Source organism: Ornithorhynchus anatinus, chromosome 3 (assembly GCF_004115215.2).
Source record: "Ornithorhynchus anatinus isolate Pmale09 chromosome 3, mOrnAna1.pri.v4, whole genome shotgun sequence".
Lineage (NCBI taxonomy): Eukaryota > Metazoa > Chordata > Mammalia > Monotremata > Ornithorhynchidae > Ornithorhynchus > Ornithorhynchus anatinus.
The window spans coordinates 62,285,951-62,303,727 of NC_041730.1; positions in this window are offsets into that span (position 1 = coordinate 62,285,951).

The following is a 17,777-nucleotide window of genomic DNA, read 5'->3' on the forward strand; positions in this document are numbered from 1 at the left end:
TTTGGGGTCATATGGCCCCTTGGAGAGACAGCAGAGTTGAAAGGGAGACCTGCCAGGCTACTGTATCCTCCTGGCCCAGTTTTTCCCTTCATTATTCATGCCGTCAGCATCGTCTTACCCAGGAGAGGGGGTTCAGTCTCCCCGGAACACCATTTTTTGTGAGGAGGCTGATGACTGGCTGGTCCTAGATTCCGTGACCTATATGTCGTGTGGTCCATGGGCCCGCCCCCCTCTCCTCCCTGCCCCGCCATAAGCAGGCTTCATGGACCCGATAACCATGGCAAAATCCCAAGACAGGCTGTTTTGTTTTTTATTTGTTCATTTTCTTTTTTTATGCTATTAAGAGCTTACTGTGTGACAAGCACTGAATGAAACACTGGGTAGACACAAGCTAACGAGGCCAGATACAGTCCTTGTCCCACAAGGTACTCACAGTCTAATAGGAGGGAGAGCAGATAATGAATACCTGTAAACAATAATTGTAGAAAATACCACTATCCTCCCTATCTCACCGGCCTGTAACCTTGGCGTTGTCCTCAAGTCATCTCCCTCAGTCCACCCACGTATTCAATCTGTCACAGATCCTGTCAGCTCTACCTTCACAACATCATCAAAATCTGACCTATCCTCTCTATCCAAACCTCTACTACATTGGTCCAAGAACTTCTCCTATCCCACCTTGACTACTGCGTCTGCCTCCTCGCTCTCCTCCCTGCCCCCAATCTCTCCCCACTCCAGTCCATACTTCACTCTGTGGCATGGATCATTTTGTAAAAAATCCTCAGTGCATGTTTCCCAACTCTTCAAAAACCTCCAGTGGCTGCCCATCCACATCCGCATCAAACAGAAACTCCTCACCGACAGTTTTAAAGCACTGTCACCTCACTAATCTTCTATTACAACCCAGCCTGCACACCCTGTTTCTTCTAGCAGTAGTTTACTCACTGTGTGCTGATCTCGATCATCTTGCTGCCGATTCCTTTCCCAGATCCTGCCCCTAGGCTGGAACTCCCTCCCCCTCCATATACGCCCCGATTACCACTCTTCCCACCTGCAAAGTATTTTGAAGATCACATCTCCTCCAAGAGGCCTTCCCTGACAAAGCCCGTTTTTCCTTGGCTCCCTCTCCCTCCTGTGTCAACTATGCACTTGGATCTGTGACCTTTGGGCACAGCGTGGCTCAGTGGAAAGAGCACGGGCTTTGGAGTCAGAGGTCATGGGTTCGAATCCCGGCTCGGCCACTTGTCAGCTGTGTGACTGTGGGCGAGTCACTTAACTTCTCTGCGCCTCGGTTACCTCATCTGTAAAATAGGGATTAAGACTGTGAGCCCCACGTGGGACAACCTGATTCCCCTGTGTCTACCCCAGCGCTTAGAACAGTGCTCTGCACATAGTAAGCGCTTAACAGATACCAACATTATTATTATTATTATTGATATTTGCCCCACACTCAATCCCTCGGCACTTATATACATAAAAGTAAACTACATATTTCAAATTATTTACATTAATGTCTGTCTCCTCCTCTAGACTGTAAGCTCAATGTGAGCAGGGAACATGTCTGCTCTCTCAGTTTTAGTGTACTCTCCCAAACGTTTAATGCAGTGCTCTGCACATAGTAAGCACTCAATAAATAACACTGATTGATGGAATCCCCACTTTACAGATGAGGTAACTGAGGCCCAGAAAATTTAAAGGATTTGCCCAAGGTCACACAGCAGGCAAAAGGAGAAGCAGGAATTAGAACCCAGGTTCTTTGACTTATGATAGTCTCCCCACCCCTAACCCCACAGCATAAACCCTCTGCTCCCCTTTGGCTCCCCCTCCACCTCCCCTCAGCTAAGCCTCTTTTCCCTCTGCTCCTCCTCCTCCTCCCCTCAGCACTGAGCTCATTTGTCTATATTTTTATTACCCTATTTATTTTGTTATTGAGGTGTACATCCCCTTGATTCTATTTATCCTGATAATGTTGTCTTGTCTTCGTTTAGTTCTGTCTTGCTCTGCCGTCCGTCTCCCCCGTTTAGACTGTGAGCCCATCACTGGGCAGGGATTGTCTCTACCTGTTGCCGAATTGTACATTCCAAGCGGTTAGTACAGTGCTCTGCACATAGTAAACGCTCAATAAATACTATTGAATGAATATCTTTAAATTATATATTATAAATTATTTATTTATTTATAATAATGCCTAAATTCCGCTGTAGACTGTAAACTCATTATAAGCAGGAAACTGCGTCTGTTAACTCTGAGGTACTTTCACAATCACTTAGTACAGAGGTCTGCACATAATAGTAAACGATTGATTGAGCAATGCTTACTTCCATAAGTGCTTAGTACGGTGCTCTGTACACAATAAGTACTCAATAAATACCACTTCGTGATTAAACACACAAAAAAACTAAATTCGCCGTTTTTGTTCTACACGTTTTAGCATAAAGAACCGAATCAAAAAAACAGTAACATTCCAAACGATTGTCCCCAAAGAAAATCAAAATCTAGAAAAAATTGCAAGCCATCCCAAGCTTTTAATGACTCTTAGCGAGGCGAGGTGGTTTGAGAAGATTGAGAAATGTCTTTTGGCTGAGACCTCTACACAGTTCTTCTTCAAAGTGATGCATTTGTCTTATCGGCACAGAAATCTCACCTTACTGACTCCATTTTAAGAGAATTTAGAAACATAAAAACAGAACCCCAAATCATTGGATACAGCAGTTGAAGAAAAAAGGAAATTCCTGGGAATACTGACATCTGATTTTTTTAAAAAGGGCCAAACAATTGGAACTAAAGAAACTCAGATGTTGTGGAAAGAGTTAAGGTCTCTGTGTCAGTATATCTTCAATCCATACAAAAAGATCTCTGCCCCCGTGCTACCCCCCAATCTATGTTCATTGTTTGTATTCACTTGCTAATTTTCTCCTTGACAACCCCAGAGTACCTCCGGGCCATCTCAGTGGGGCTGCAGCACTCTTTTGGGGAATCACTAGTTTAGAGGAAAGAGATATGAGATTTAAGGAACCCTGGGATCTAATTCTCACTCAGCCACAGATGTGCTGTGGTACTCTGAACAAGTCACTTGACCTCTCTGTGCCTGTCACCCATCTGGCCCAATCCCCCCTCCCTGGCCTCTGAAGAATAATCACAGGACAAATGCGGCCAAAGAAGAGAAAACTCAGGAGAAGCTGGGCACCCAAGATAATCAATCAATCGATCGATAATATATACTGAGTGCTTAAAGTGCAGAGCACTGTACCAGATGCTTGGGAGAGTACAGTATAACAGAGTTGGAAGACAAGATATTATTATGCGATGAACCAAATTATCAAGCCAAGGGAGATGGACTATTCTCGTTTTGCTGAAATGTGGGCATTTGTAAGGCCCCGGGGAGCAATTTCCAAACTGGATACACAATCCAATTAAATCAGGACTTTTAAAATTATATCCTGCATTGGAGGAGAAGGAAAAAAAATAAAACCATCCTGTGCCTTCAAGTTTGGGCCATGAAAGCAGGCGAGAGATTTCATGTGATGGATATGGGGATGTAAAATAAATTGTTTCCTGCAGAAGACTTGAATTATTTGGAAGAAAACACTTTTCTGGGGAACTAAAAAAGCCTATTAAGGTGACTGAGTCACCTTCACAAACAAATCAATAATCAGATGAATGGTAAAGCTGAGTTTCCTTCCCTTAATTCATGGGGATCACTTCAAAAGAGACAGGAAATGGCAAATGTGTGTAAAACACTAACCCGATTTGGAGGATCAATGTCCTAAGAAGAACAAGGAGTCTGAAGAGGTGCCTGGTCGGAGATCGTTTTCGTGCATTGGAAAAAACAAGGCTTTCAGTGAAATGATTTTTCTCACTGACTTTTACCTTCTACTGGAGGGATCCAGCAACCCTGCATCCCAGCTCAAAAATGAAATCTTTCCTAAGCAGAAAAAGTAAGCATGCTGAGAAAGTTGTTCCCTTTCCCCTCTCCGGATGCTTTTGTAACTGAAAAGGAGATTCTTTTTATACAGTTGGATAAGACAGGCCTAATAAATACTGGCCCGTCATAAGAAGCTGTCATCTCTTCCAGGAAGCAGTGTTGCCTAGTAGAAAAACCACAGGTCTTGGAGTCAGAGGGCCTGGGTTCTAATCCCAGCTCCACCATTTGTTTGCTGTGTAACACTGGGCAAGTCACTTTACTTCTCTGTGTCTCAGTTAACTCATCTGTACAGTGGGAATAAAATATCCAGTCGCCCTGAGACTGTGAGCTCTATATATGACAGGGACTGAGCTTGACGTGATTATCTCGTATCTGCCCCAGTGCTTCGAACAGCGCTTGGCACACACATAGTAAGCACTTAACAAATACCATATGAAAAAAAGAGCATTTTATTTTCTTAATCTGATCAGCCCCCAAAAGTTGGTACGGTGCTTCTCCGCAGCAGATCCAATTTTTCCTCTCTCCATCTCCATAATTACCTTGCTTGTCTGGGAAGGGACTCCAAGCTGATGACATGAACTGGAAAACATAGTTTAAGACCGGCTGCCGTTCCCTCTTCTCTCCTCCTTTATTTCAGCCAGCAATAATGAGTTGCCAGCCTTCTGTCCCTCCTTTGTTCTTGCTGGGAGAAACCAGATAGAAGAAGTTACTGGTGCAGAGAGAGCCACGCAGGCCTCAGGGGAGAGAGATATGTTCATTACAGTTTCTGTGGGCTAGATCTGGGGCCCTAGACTCTGGCTTTGGGCTTCTGCTGCCAAGATGATAATTCTAATCTAGAAAGAGAGAGATCTCTGAGTCATCATCTGGGCTTTTGGGCTCACTCAATCGGTGGTCTTTATTGAATGCTTACTATGTGTAAAGCACTGTACTAAGCGCTTGGGAGAGTATGCTACAACAGAATTGGTCCCTGTCCACAGGAGCTTACACTCCAGAAGTGGGGGCAGATAATAAAATAAATCACAGATATAATAATGTTGGTATTTATTAAGCGCTTACTATGTGCAGAGCACTGTTCTAAGCGCTGGGGTAGATACAGGGTCATCAGGTTGTCCCTCGTGAGGCTCACAGTCTTAATCCCCATTTTACAGATGAGGTAACTGAGGCACAGAGAAGTTAAGTGACTTGCCCAAAGTCAAACAGCTGACAAGTGGCAGACCCAGGATTCGAACCTATGACCTCTGACTCCCAAGCCTGGGCTCGTTCCACTGAGCCACGCTGCTGTGCTCTGAGATTGGGGTGAATCAAGGGTGCAAATCAAGGTGCAGGAGCAACAAAGAGGGAGAGGGAATAGGAGGAATAAGGGCTTAGCTGGGGAAGGCCTCTTGGATGTGAATTTCCATTAAGGTTCGGCACTTTTCAATTTCCCCTCTCAGGGTCACATCTGGGGTGTTTCCGGTCCTCTCGGCTACCGGAGGAAGAGTCAAGCAGAAGCCTCCCCATTCCATTCCTAGATTGGGCAGTGGCTAGCCAGTGGAAGGTAATCTGCTACAACTCAAAACTCACCCGTGCTGGGCAGCAGCGGCATGGGAGAGAGTCGAGGGAGGAGACTCGAGTTTACTGAGCAGAAGGCGGCAATGGTAAACCACTTCCATATTTCCATATTCCAAAAATCTCTATGGATCCACTACCAGAATGATTGCAGATGGAGAGCGGGGTGTTCTGGAAGAGATGTGTCCCGGCTTAGTGGAAAGAGCCTGGGCTTGGGAGTCAGAGGTCATGAGTTTGAATCCCAGCTCTGCCACTTGTCAGCTGTGTGACTGTGGGCAAGTCACTTAACTTCTCTGTGCCTCAGTTACCTCATCTGGAAAATGGGGATTAACTGTGAGCCTAACGTGGGACAACCTGATGACTCTGTATCTACCCAGCGCTTAGAACAGTGCTCTGCACATAGTAAGCACTTAACAAATACCAACATTATTATGATGTCACCATGGGTCGGAAATAACTCGACAGAGTAAGACAAGACTCCTCAATTCCAAATTTCCTATCGGATTTGACATCTAACTTTGGGCTACATTTTGAGATAAAGGTTGAAGGAGACTAATTCGCCATTTGAATATGACTTGTTTCTTTCATTCACTTCTTAGAACTTTCCTTCTGTGCCTGGTTCTGCACTCAAACCCAGTCTCACCCAGCCAGAAGATTCAGTATATGTAACGATACTATTATTCCTGGTATTAGCACCGTTGTGATGATCTTGCTTTGTACCCAGCACTGTACTAAGTACTGGGAAGAATCCCAAGGATCATCATCATCGTCGTCGTCATCACCATCATCGCCAATGGCATTTATTTAGTGCTGCGAGCAGAGCACCGTATTAAGTGCCTAGGAGAGTACACTAAGGATCATAATAGGCAGTGTAGTCTGGTGGAAAGAGTCTGGACTTAAGAGTCACAAGGACCTGTGTTCTAATCCTGGTTCCGCCACCTGCCTACTGTGCGACCGTGGGCAAGTCGCTCAACTTTTCTGTGCTTCGTTTTCCTCATCTGCAAAATGGGAATTAAATATCAGATCTCTCTCCCCCTTAGAAGGTGACCTATATGTTAATCAATCAATGGCATTTATTGAGCACTTACTGTGTGCAGAGCATCACACTAAGTGCTTGGGAGAGTATAATACAACAGAACTGAGAGACACGTTCCCTGCCCACAATGGGCTGTACAAGTCTAGAGGGAGGCAGGGACTTAGTCTGACCAACCTGATTATCTTGAATGTTTCCCAGCACTTCATATAATGTTTGGTGCATAGGAAGTACCTAACAAGTGTGACTAATAATCATTAGTAGTAATATTATCAATAATTCAGACATAGTTCCACTTTCTCATTCCACAATGACAACCTTGTCAGTGCTTCCAAATGTTGATATTATAATAATAATAATAATGATGGTATTTGGTAAACGCTTACTACATGTCAGGCACTGTATTAAGCACTGGGGTGGATACAAGCAAATCGGGTTGGACACAGTCCTTGTCCCGCACAGGGCTTACATTCTTAAACCCCACTTTACAGATGAGGTAACTGAGGCACAGAGAAATAAAGTGACTTGCCCAGGGCCACAGAGAAGACAAGTGGTGGTGATGAGATTAGAACCCATGACCTTCTGACTCCCAGACCCATGCTCTATCCACTATACCATGCTGCTCAAGATGAGGCTGTGGGATGGAGCTTGACCCAACCTCCCTCTCTGTTCATCGCTCTATAAAGTGTTCCTTGGAAGTCCAAATTGGAGGAAGAAATATTAATTGTCAGGCTCCCGCTTGGGACTCACATTCCCCTTTCTTTCTATCTAGGCAAGTTTCCTGGAGGAAGGGGTTTGAGAGATAATAATAAGCATTATTTCTGTATTTGTTTAGCATTTACTATGTGCCAAGCACTGCACTAGGGGCTGAGGTAGAGTCCAGATAAGTTAGGTTGGACACAGGCCGGGGGCTCACAGTCTAAACTGGAGGGAGGAGGATTTAATTCTCATTTTTATAGATGAAGTAACTGAAGGCCAGAGAAGTTTAGTGACTTTCCTAAGGATCCATTTTAGAGCTGAGGAGAGAGGGAAGCGGAAAATTGTCCACACTCTAACTCTGTTATAGTGTACTCTCCCGAGCACTTAATACAGTGCTCTGCACATAGGTGCTCAACAAATACCATTGAATGATTGACTGAGCCAAGGGATAGTGTGCAATGGTACTATTACCAACTACACTATTGTATTTCCCAATCCAGTCCTTCCCATCTAAGCCACATCCATCTCTTTCTCTGCTTTCCAGTGTCACTAGCTTGAGAATAGAAGAGAATAGAAGAGCCTACAGCAAATATACTCAGAGATACACACACACACATATACACACATGTGAGCGTGCACTAATAGAATTCCCATAAACCCAAATAAAAAAGGGAATCAATGGAAAATACAGAGAATATGAAGTCTCCTCTGGGCCCTCTGCCTGATTTCTTTTAGCCTGTGAGCCGGTGCTTATTTTCATGATGACTTTACCTATTTAACTTCAAATTCCCACCTCTCTCTAGGAAAGATCAAAGCCAAATGATGCTGTCACATTCAGTTGCGTGGATGGATTAAGGAGGGATTTAGGAATAAAGAACACTGGCTTTCCATCCTCTTGCTTCTTGCTTCTCCACCCTCTTTGTTGGGAAACTTGGGGAGACATGTAAATGAGCCCAGGGCTTGAGAGGAATAAGGTCTGGCTTAAAAAAAATACAGGCTGGTGGCCAATGGAAACCACTATTAATAGACAACAGTTCACTGGACTGCCTCCATGCAGAACATAGTCTCAAGGTCACGTGGGACAGCATTACTCAAACTCAAGTGAGAAGCAGCATGGCCGAGAAGATAGGGCACAGACATCGGTTCTGATACCAGCTCTATCATTTGTCTCCTGTGTGACCTTGGACAAGTCACTTCACTTCTCTGTGCTTCAATTATCTGTTCTGTAAAATGGAGATTAAAACTTTGAGACCCATGTGGTACATGGACCGTATTTCACCCAATTAACTCCTAACTATCCCAGCGCTTAGTACAGTGCCTGGCACAGAGTAAGTGCTTAACAAATAACTTAAAAATATGGAGTGATTACCTGTCATCTAGATGGAATTTGTGATTCAAAAATATGTCCATCTCCCCATCTAATAATAAGAAGAACTGTAGTGTTTGTTAAGTGCTTCCTATGTGATAACCATTGTACAAAGCCCTCTGGTAGACACAAGATAATCAGATCTGACACAGTCTCCATTCCACATGGAGCTCACAGTCTAAGGAGGAGGTAAAACAAGTATTCTATGCCCATTTTATAGATGAGGAAGTTGAGGTACAGACAAGTTAAGTGACTTGCAGTCCTAGGTGCTATAAAATTTGGGTATTCCAGACTCACTGCCTGTATTCCATCAGATTGTCACATGGTTTCAAAAGAATGAAGTAGCACCATGGCCTAGTGGATAGGGCATGGGCCTGGGAGTCATAAGGACCTGAGTTCCAATTCTGACTTTGTCACTTGTCTGCTGTGTGACCTTGGACCAGTCCCTTCATTCCTCTCTGCCTCAGTTCCCTCATCTGTAAAATGGGGATTAAAACTGTGAGCCCCACGTGGGACAGGGACCATGTTCAACCTGATTAACCTGCATCTACCCCAGTGCCTGGCACATAGTCGGTGCTTAACATATACCATAAAAAAATGCAGGTTAATGAGTTAAATGAGAATCTGCAGGGTAGTGAAACGCGTTTTAATAGCTGGTGCAGCATCGAAGACTCAGGCAATCAGTGCCACCCTCTGGTCACCTCATCAGTTGTCACTGGACACAAAGGCTTAATTAAGTTCACCATCACCCGGCACGGACAGGTACCCAGCAGTGTACCAGTGGCCACTAGCAGCATCAGGACCCTGGCTAAGCGGAGAAGGGAAGGGGCAGATTCTGCAGGCTGCTTCAGATATCTTCTGGGGGAGCCGGTAATAGTCCTTCTTTGCCAAGCTGACATCAAGACCCATTTCTCATCTGCTCTGGGCTCTGTTGGGATCAACTGAGTTTGGATCTTGCAGTGGGCAAAGGGATGGCAATCTGGCTTCTCTCGGTAGGTCTGGGGAGGTAGGACAAGAAAGTCAATCGGTGAAAAAGCACCCCAAAATGTCACATTCTGCCTTGTGCTTAGCCCAGTCAGGGTGTCCGGGGGATCAAAACTTGGGATTTGGGAGGTGTGAGAGCTTGGGTGTGCGAGTGCGTCTGTGTTTCGGTGACAGCACTTATCTCTAGATCTGTAGTGTTATTTTAATGTCCGTCTCCCCTTCTAGACGGTAAACTCCTTGGGGTTAGGGAGCATGTCTACCCACTTTGTTGCAATGTACTCTCCTAAGTGCTCAGTACAGGGTTCTGCCCACAGAAAGCACTCAATACATACGGTCCATCGAGCCATCCTGAGGTACAACCGACATAAATCCACATTGCCTACAGTGGGGCTGTTATAGATGGGTCTCTCTGTTCATGTTTCTAGGTGTGTGCGAGCGTTTGCGTGTATGTGTGCTTGTGTGAGACAGCACCTAGGTACATATCTGTAACTTATTTTAATGTTTGCCCTCTAAATCGTAAACTCTCTGTGGTTAGGAAATACATCTACCAACTCTGTCATATTGTACTCTCCCAAGTGTTTAGTACAGTGCTCGGTACACAGAAGCTCTCAGTAAATAACAATGATCAACCGGTGGGTGAGATGTTGATTGGGAGCTGGAGGATTCAGGAGCGTGTGGGTGTTTGAGAGGAAGGAGCTAGGGAAAACTGGAAGCAGCAGCCAAGGTTTCTTATACTGTGACTTCACAAGAAGTCAAAATATCAGTGTTTTGATTTTGTGATTATGTTAGGAATTAAAGTTGATTGCATAATTACTCAAGGTCCTCAAGCTACTCAGCTACTCAAGCTAACCTACTCATGTGCCTCGTTCTCATCTCTCCAGCTGCCAACCTCTTCCTCATGCCTTCCCCACTGCCTGGCATTCCCTCTCCCATCAGATCTGACAGATGGCAGCTCTCCCCATCTACAAAATCCTTCCGAGACCGCATCTCCTCCAGGAAGCTTTCCCTGATTAATCTCTCATCTCCCTACCTTTTGTCCCCCCAACAGCCCTCTAGAGTGCTCTGCACACAATAAGCACTGGGTAAATACCATTGATTGATTTCAGCTCTTCAGGGTCACCTAAGCATTACAAACACCACAAGCTCAATAGCATTCATGGATATGTCTTATATTCCACATTTTTCCTCCTGCCTGTAATTTATTGAAGTGTCTGTGTCCACCTATGAGGCTGTAAATGCCTTATTGGCAGGGATGGTGTCTTCTCGTTTGCTCTTGCCCAGGGACTTGGAAAAGTGCTCTTTACGCACTAGACACTCAATAACTGCTATTAATGATGAAGAGGATGATAATTTAATTTGCATATTTAATTCCACCTAGTCTAAATTTTCTGCGCGTATATCAGTACTAGCAATTCATTCTTGGTATCTTGCTATGTCCCTGTGCTTCAAATGTTCAAATTCTTGGATTAATAGAATAGAAAAGATGGTGAAAAACCCAATAGGACTGGGAACAATTCACCCAAATCACTGTGTGCTCCAAGACCTAGCCTAGAAGTCCCCCAGAGGATATTTTTCTTTAACGAGATCAATGGACACTTTGTGCAGGCATGCGCAAGAATGAAGCAGCAGCACCTCTGTTGATAGGGGAGATGAAAAACATAGTAAAGTATCCCCAGGAGGAGAGCAAACCTCTAGGCTAGAAATAGATCACTGAAGGGTCCAACCTTGTCCTTGGGACTCCAGGCTCTAGAGCCAATAATATAAAGCAAAATAATTGTAACGATAATAATAATAACAGTAATAATATTTGTTAAGTGCTTACTATATGTCAAACACTGTTCTGAGCGCTGGAGTAGATACAAGCTAATCGGGTTTGGACACGATCCCTGTCCTACACTGGGCTCAGAGTCTCAATCTCCATTTTACCGATGAGGTCCTGACGCCCAGAGAAATGAAGTGACTGGCCCAAAGTCACACAGCAGATAAGCACGGAGCAGGGACTGGAACCCAGGTCCTATTGACTCCCAGCCCTGTGCTCTATTCACTAGGCTATGCTACTTCCTAATAATAATGTGCTTTTCATGTGCCGAGCGCCGTACTAAGCCCTGGGGTAGATGCAAGTTAACCAGGTCAGCCCCAAATGGGGCTCACAGTTTAAGGGGGAAGCCCTAAAAGTAGGTTAACCCCTACTTTACAGATGAGGAAACTGAGGCACAGAGATGTTAAATGACTGGCCCAAGAGCACATTGCAGGCAGGTGGTAGTTTCTTGTCCTTTCCACATCCCACCCTCATCTTTCCTGGGAGTAAATAATTCCAGGAGGTTTCTGATTGGAAAAGAAGCCACCACCCTCTAGCCTGGAAGCCTGCGGGCAGGGAATGTGTCTGCCAACTTTATATTAGTATACTCTCCCAATTGCTTTGTAGAGTGCTCTGCACATAACAAGCGCTCAATAAGTGCTTATCAAATGCCATAAAAGATCAAATAAAATCAATTATATTGATTGGCTGCCAGTATGTCTATGTCAGCCTCCCCTTCTAGAGCGTCAGCTAGCTGTGGGCGGGGAACGTGTCTACCAACTCTCTTGTATTGTACTCTCCCAAGAGCTTAATATAGTTCTCTGCACACAGTAACCGCTAAATAAATACCTTTGATTCACTGATTGATTAATAAAGATGATGTCTTTTGCACTGAGAACTTTCCTGCCCAGTTGTGAGAGTGTTTGGGAAACACAATCCCACTATTGGTTCAGCACCTGACTTTCTCTCTTTGCTCTTCCCCCCTCCCAGCCCCAAAGCACTTATTTACATATCTGCAATGTCGTTTAATAATGATGGCATTTGTTAAGCGCTTACTATGTGCCAAACACTGTTTTAAGCGCGGGGGGAGACAAAGGATAAAGGTTGTCCCACGTGGGGTTCATATTCTTAACCCCCATTTTACAGATGAGGTAACTGAGGCACAGAGAAGTTAAGTGACTTGTCCATACATCTACCAACTCTGTTCTGTTGTACCCTCACGAGAGCTTAGTACAGTGCTCTGCACACAGTGAGCGTTCATCAAGTACAATTAATCAATTGTAAGGAAGCAAAGCGGCCTAGCAGAAAGCACACAGGCCTGGGAGCCAAAGGACCTGGGTTCTTATCCCAGTTTTGCCAATTGCTTGCAGTATGAGCTTGGGCAAATCATATAACTTCTCTATGCCCCAGTTTCCTCAACTGCAAAATGGGGATTCAATACTCGTTCTTCCTCCTACTTCGACTGTGAGCCCCACGTGGGACAGGGACCGTGTTCCACCCGATGAACTGGTTTCTACCCCAGTGTTCGGATAGTGCTTGACACATAGTGAGTGCTCAACAAATGCCATTAAAATAAAAGTAATAGTTATAGTTGTAGCGGTGTTTATGGAACATCTGTTAAGTGTAATGCCCTGGACTAAGGACATTAGGAAAACACAACAGAAAAACAAGACACATTCCCTGCCCACCAGGACCTTAGACTCTAAATGGATAGATAAGTAAAAACACTGATCTAAAATATAAAATATCTGATTAAATATGCATAAGCACAAGTGCTGAGGATGGGAGCAAATAAATACCACATATTAGAAGGAGCTGTAGGGCTGACATGACGCAGGAAGTTGGGGAGGGGTAATTAGTTTAATCATGATTAATCATTTTTCTATATAAATGTTCAGGACATGCTTCCCCACTCCTCAAGAAACTCCAGTGGTTGCCCATCCACCACCACATCAAACAAAAATTCCTCACCATTGGTTTAAAAGCAGTCAATCACCTTGCCCCCTTCTACCTCACCACTCTCCTACTACAGCCCAACTCGCACACTTCGCTCGTCTAATGCCAACCTTCTCACTGTACCTCAAGCTCATCTATCTCACTGCAGACCCCTAGCTCACATCCTGCCTCTGGCCTGGAACGCCTTCCCTCCTCAAACCCGACAGACAATTATTCTCTCCCACTTGAAAGACTTACTGAAGGCACATCTCCTCCAAGAGGCCTTCCCTGAATAAGCCCTCCTTTCCTCTTCTCCCTCTCCCTTCGTCCTTTTTCATCCCCACCCCCAGGTACATCTCTGTAATTTATTCATTTATATTAATGTCTGTCTCCCCCTCTAGATTGCAAGCTTGCTGTGGGCAGGGAATGTGTCTGCACACAGTAACCACTCAATAAATACGATCGAATGAATGAAGTTGGGGAGAGCTTGTGGGTACGGAACGTGTCTACCGTTTCTGTTATATTGTACTCTCCCGGTACTCTGCATACAGGAAGCACTGAATAAATTTAACTGAGAATTAAGACCGTGAGCCCCATGTGGGACAGGGACTGTGTCCAACCTGATTAGCACGTATCTACCCCAGCGCTTAGTACGGAGCCTGGTACCTAGTAAGCGCTTTACGAATACCATCTCTAGACTGTAGGCATATCTGTTTATTCTCTTTTATTGTACTCTTCCAAGCACTAAGAACAGTACTCTGCACATAGTAAGCGCTCGATAAATGCCAGTGATTGATCTACTGATTGATCGACTGATCCCACCCTCAGTAGTCCAGAAGAATATGTATATTCTTGGGCTCATGAAAATGATTCCTCAAGTGAAGGTCGTCCCCTGGTGGTATGACAAGATGACACAACGGCTGAGGAGCCGAGCATTTAATCCACAGTGAGTAACATTACCAGTAACATTAACAACAGGAGGGATATACTGGGTCTTGGCCTAAGACATCCCAAGATGGAGAAGGATGTGCACTGGGGAAGGAGGATGAAGGAAAATGTTGAGAAAGAACTTCTGGACAGAGTTCTCTTAAGGGAAAAGCAGCTGAGAAGCAGCATGGCCTAATCTATCAGTCAATCAAGCTTTTATTGAGTGCTTACTGCGTGCAGAGCACTCTACTAAATGCTTAGGAGAGTATGATATAACAGAGTCGGTAGACACGTTCCCCGCCCACATCAAGCTTACGGTCTAGAGGGGGATACAGACATTAATATATGTATATATATAGAGAGAGAGATGTACATCAAGAGCTGTGGGGCTGAGGGAGGGGTGAATAAAGGGTGCAAATCCAAGTGGAGTGGCAACACAAAGGAGTGGGAGAAAAGGAAATGAAGGTCAGGGAAGGTTTCTTGGAGGAGATGTGCTCTTCCCTCTGGTGTGGTCAGACAAGTGTGTAGCTGGGGAGAGGTAGAGGGCTCAGCATACCTTCCTTCTGATGCAGTCCTTGGTTTGTGGCACTGGAGGGGTTGTCACGTCTCAGACACACTAAAAAGACATCTCCCTACAAAATATCTGAGCTGCCTTTGCATCTGTACTGAGTTCTACGGCAAATACCTCAAATTACTTCATCTACTGAAATAGTTTAATGTCTTCAAAACCACCTCAATGTATTTTGTCCAAAGACTGTTAGGGGGAATTCGGGAAAAATGAAAGCATAAAGAAAACTCACAAAATGTGTATTCAGAGACTCACTACATAGTAGCTACTAATCTCATATTTATCATCATCATCACAATTGTTTGAATGTTGTGTTGATATGTTGTATCATCATAAAAGATAATTGTTTGGTAGACACATATCCCGCCAACAAAGAGCTTACAGTTTAGAGGGGGAGATAGACATTAATATAAGTAATTTATAATATATTATTTCCAGATATGTACATAAGTGGGATTGAAGGGGGAACATCATATGCCCAAAGGTAACGCATCCAAGACGACGCAGAAGAGAGAAGGAGCCGGGGGAAAGAGGGTTTAATGGGGTAAGGCCTCTTGGAGGAGATGTGACCTTAATAAGGATTTGAAAGTAGAGAGACTGGTAGTCTGGTCTATGTGGAGGGGGAGGGAGTTCCAAGCTAGAGGGAGGACTTTGAGAAAGAGGTCAGCAGCAGGATAGACGAGATGGGGGCGCAACGAGCAAGCTGACGGTAAAGCAGCAAAATGGATGGGCTGGGCTGTAGTATGAACGCTCTATCAGGAAAATTGGAAACAGATTGCATTCAGGTAACTTTGTATACAGTTTCATTTAAAAAGGCAAGCAGAGCCAAAGAGAGTATTGTGAGGTAGGGTGGGTTTAAGCGAAATTCCATCCTGAGGCAAGAGTCTTTCAACTGAATGGAAAGATTTGGTTTATTGCTGTCTTTGAGAAGTCATTCAGCAAAGCTGTATATTTGTTATCCAGGATATATTGAGTAACTCCCTAAAGTGTTTTTAAGATAGAGTGAAAAAAAGTTGTTTCTCTAACTTCCAGCTATTTCTAGAAGCGTTTGTCATCATCAATCAATCAATTGTATTTTATTGAGTGTTTACTGTGCGCAGAGCACTGTACTAAGTGTTTGGGAGAGTACAGTATACGGAATTGATAGACACGTTCCCTGATCCCAGCAAGCTTACAGTTTAGAGGGGGAGACAGACAGTAATATAAATAAATCAATTAATTTGAAGATAGTAATTCACCCCTATGGGAGGGGTGAATAAGCATGCAAATCCTAAGGAAGAGGCAATACAGAAGAGAGTGGGAGAAGCGGAAATGAGAACTTAGTCAGGGAAGGTCTCAAAGAATAGATGTTCTTTTAATAACGCTTTGGAGGTGAGGAAAGTGAACATCTGTTGGATATGAAGTGGGAGGGATTTCCAGGCCAGAGGCAGGAGGTGGGTGAGGAGTAGGCAGAAAGATAGACAAAATTGAGATTTCTGAATCCATTCATATCGTCATCATCATCATCATATCAACAATGATACTGATTGAGACTTTCTGTAGGCAGAACACTGTACTAAGTACTTGTGAGAGTACAACAGAGTTGGTAGACTCGTCCCCTGTCCACCCCGAGCTTACACCGACCACTTGGATACAGAAAAAAATCAAACATATTCCCTACTGCATGGGTGTATGTAAAACTTATGTACTTAATGTATATATTAAGTTTTACGTGTACTCAGCTGTAGTGAAGTCCTTTAGGTTCTGAATATTTAGGTTGCACAAAATAAGTGCACAATTTCATTTTTATCTTATCTACTTGGAGGTGATTTGGAAACGATGTCTTATTTTAATGGAAAAGATCTGGTCACCTCCCCTATAGGAAAAATCTTTCCTTCCATTGCACAAACTCAGCACTTTTCCATTTCAGGAAGATGAGACCTCTTGCCACCCATCGTCCTAGCCTAATTTTGCCACTTCCTGATGCTTCAGTTTACATGCTATCAACTGTCATGTGAATGGATGAATGACTATTTTAAGATCAGTTTGAAATCCAGGGATAGAAAGCACAACCAAAGAGTATTAACGTAAGAATCAGAGGACTAGCCAATAAGTATGCCATCAACCACTTTTTTTTCCCTTGAGTCGGGGCAGCATCTTTTAAACCCCTAAGAAATCAATTTCAAATGCAGCAACTATCAGTGTGCAAAACAAACCCATTCTACAAATTGAGGGCAACTAATTTTTCCACGTTCTCAATTTAGCCTTTGAGGGAATATATTTCTAGTGGATATTACAAGAAATCTATTTCAAAAATGTCAAGGGTTGTTCCAGTAATTAATTGACAGTCGGGGAATTGTATATTTCATCCAAACCTTTTCAGGATTAAAGTCACAAGAGAAATCTTCAGATGGCTTATATAATGAATATAATATGCACGTTATAATTATTTAAATCTCTAGAAGAAATGTATATATTAAGAGGAAATGGGGAGCATGTGTGTGGAGAGAAAAAGAGAGAGAGAAGATTTATAAAAGCAGTTTTGCCAAGAAAAAATCAAAATAATTGAGATACATTTAAAAAAGAAGTGTCATATTTGTGTAATTCAATAATCCCTTTAATAGTGCTAGATTCACTGCATTCAGTCAGTGTTTGTTAATGGTGCTAAGCTCAATCAATTTGAGAAATAATCATCCAGGATCTATTGAAAGGAGGGCTACACAATTTGGCTTTTCTATAGGGTCTCTCTTACCAAATGCAACACAGAAATACTGTTAATCCTGGACCATAGAGTTGTGGAAAACGTGACTGCATCTTCTCCAAAATTCATGTTTTTCAAACATGAAAGTGGGGGGTGGAGCTCATTAGGTCAATTCCTCCTTGTCAACTTGTAATAACAATAATAATAATAATAATTGTAGGATTTTTAGAGCTTATTATGTGCCAGGCACTATACTAAGCACTGGGGAGAGGAATACAAGCAAACCAGGTTGGACACAGTCCCTGCCCCACATT